The following is a 2869-nucleotide window of genomic DNA, read 5'->3' as shown; positions in this document are numbered from 1 at the left end:
AAAAAAAAAAAAAGTATACATTGACCCAGAAAAGAAATTAAGACGTTCATAATAATAACCATTCAGGTTGGGAAACGTTCTTCCTAGAGGGCATAGCCATAGAAAGATTCCTCAGAGCCTTGGTGCTGCAAAGAACCCTGGAAAATTATGTCATATCTTCCTGGAAAACTCCATGAGCCTCCCCTGTGTGCACAGGACAGCTTCCCTCCTTCCACCTTAACCTCGGGGCGAGGCCTGCGGCTGTGAGACGGAGTCTAAGCTTGAGTATGCCCAGGATGCAGAAGCAGGTGGAACAGCCCCTGTAGCTTCCAGAGGGGGCAGTCAGTTTGGGAGTGTTCCTGGGACCCCAAGCTGTCTGTTGCTTCCGTCTTGACAAGGTTTGTCCCGTTTGGAAAATGATGCGCTCTAACTGGTCATCATAAAAACCTGTGGTTCAACCCTATAGCCTTCCCTTGTCTATTAAGAGTTGGTGTTCCCTTTTAGGCAGGAAAACGAGATGACTTTTTGCCTCGCTTTTCTGCCTGTAGACCTAGTCATAATAAATAAGTGGTGCGAAGAGATTCATTCATTAAAACAACATGAAGTGAGACTATAATCTGAAATAGGAGAACAGTACGAGGAAGAAAAATGTGTGGCAGCAGCGAAGATTCCCCTTTGTTTTAGAAATTACGCTTCTTTGCGTTTTCTATTTCCACAGAATAATAGAGTTTGCCCCACTGACCCAAGTAGGATAAAAGAGGATTGATTGGACAGTCCCATGGGCTGTGTGAAGCAAGAGAAGGGATGGGGGGACCTCTACCTCTTTGGGAAAGGGATCCTACTTGCAGTGGCTTGACTCAAGCCGGGCAACACTTCCCTTTCCATCCCCGTGATCACGTCAGATTGGGGCTCAGGATTGCCTGGACAGATGAACACAGCCATATACAGGCCCAGGAGAGGCCTCAGTATGGGAGACACATGGATGCTGCTTGCTTTAGCAGTGGGCAGGAATTAAAATGTGCAATGTTCCAGCTGGTTTGTGTTTCTTAAAGTCCTGAAGTGTCCCTGTTCTATCTCTACTAAAATCACAATAGTTAAGAAGTAGAGTAGCATCCCTATATTTGTCGGCCCCTTCAACACTGGATCACGTACGTATACCCTTTTATTCCAATACAGGTAGATTTCCCCATATGAATAAAATATAACTTTTTGTTTGTCTGTTTGTTTGTTTTGAGACAGAGTGTCATTATGTCACCCTTGGTAGAGTGCCATGGTGTCACAGCTCACAGCAACCTCAAACCCTTGGGCTTTAGTGATTCTCTTGCCTCAGCCTCCTAAGTAGCTGGGGCTACAGGTATCCACCACAACGCCTGGCTATTTTCCACTTGTCATTGTTTAGCTGGCCCAGGCTGGGTTCAAACCCACCAACCTCAGTGCATGTGGCTGGTATTGTACTCACTGTGGTATGGGCACCGAGCCTAAAATACAGCTTTTTTTTTTAAGGGTTATTAATTCTAAAGTAGCTTTCCCTTGTTCGTTTGTGTTTTTTTTAAGTATATTTGTTTTCTTATTTATTTATTTATTTATTTATTTTGAGAGAGTGTCTCTGTTGCCCCAGTCTAAAGTGCTCTGGCATCATAGCTCACAGCAACCTCAAATTCCTAAGCTCAAGAGATCCTCTTGCCTCAGCCTCCCGAGTAGCTGGGACTACAGGTGCTGGCCACAAGGCCCAGCTAGTCTTTTCTATTTTTAGCAGAGATGGAGTCTCACTCTTCCTCAGGCTGGTCTGGAACACCTGACCTCAAGCAACCCACCCACTTGGCCTCCAGAGTGTTAGGATTACAGGCGTGAGCCACCAGGCTGGCCTAGTAGCTTTCTCTTGTCATCCAGTGTCTCAACTGGCTGATAGTAAAGCACTGCTGCAGGCCAATCTGCAGATATTTTTGATCATTAAAAGTTCTCTTCATACTCACAAGGCATGGGAATATAAAGAGTAACTCAAACCTGGGTTTTGTTGTGATTGTTTTGTTGTTTTTCATTTTCTTTCTAGGCAAAGGTGCTGGATTTCTAATATTTGGGGGCACCTGGAATATCAGAAATACTGAGGCTAGGGTGGTTGCCTCTTCTTGCTGGGGCTGCTCTAAACCTAGGAGCCAATCTCTCCCGCACCCCAGCTCCCACACCCGCACCACCCCCTACTGCTACTTCAAGAGCAGCTGCTGCCAGAGCTAGGACTTTAACCATTTTGCTAAGGGAGCTATTGACAAGTGTTATATTACCATTTTCTCTCAAAAATAATTACAGAAGCTTTAAAGCAAGAGGTCTTGTGGGAAAAGGAGGTATCAGAGGCCCTTTATGCTAGAAACAAATATTTCTAGATGTGTCTGGGGAAGGGAATCTCCAGAGGCAGAATGTGCAGAGGTCTGTGCGTGCAAACGAAGGGCACTGGGCAGCCAATGGAGGCACCACAGGAAAGAGTCTGCTTCTGTGTACAAGTGAAGGAGCCAATCCCATCTGGGATCCAGGAGAAAGGGAAGGGCTGCTGGTCACAGGCACAGAGATGTTACAGAACAGGACCCCTGGTCGGTGACAACTTCACACAGTAATTTCCACCAGGAAGCATCTGAGGGCTTCAAGCAAGCCTCTTTGGTCTCTCTGATTCTTTTTTTTCTTTCTTTTTGAGACAGAGTCTCTCTATGTCACCCTTGGTAGAGTGCTGTGGTGTCACAGCTCACAGCAACCTCAAACTCTTGGGCTTAAGTGATTTTCTTGCCTCAGCCTCCCAAGTAGCTGGGATGATAGGCGCCCACCACAATGTCTGGCTATTTTTTTGTTGCAGTTGTCGTTGTTTAGCTGGCCTGGCTGGGTTCGAACCCGCCACCCTCAGTGT

Source organism: Otolemur garnettii, unplaced genomic scaffold (genome assembly GCF_000181295.1).
Source record: "Otolemur garnettii isolate 467f Iridium unplaced genomic scaffold, OtoGar3 scaffold00060, whole genome shotgun sequence".
In the NCBI taxonomy this organism is placed as follows: domain Eukaryota; kingdom Metazoa; phylum Chordata; class Mammalia; order Primates; family Galagidae; genus Otolemur; species Otolemur garnettii.
The sequence above is the reverse complement of the archived record's forward strand: the minus strand, read 5'-3'. Positions refer to the sequence as shown.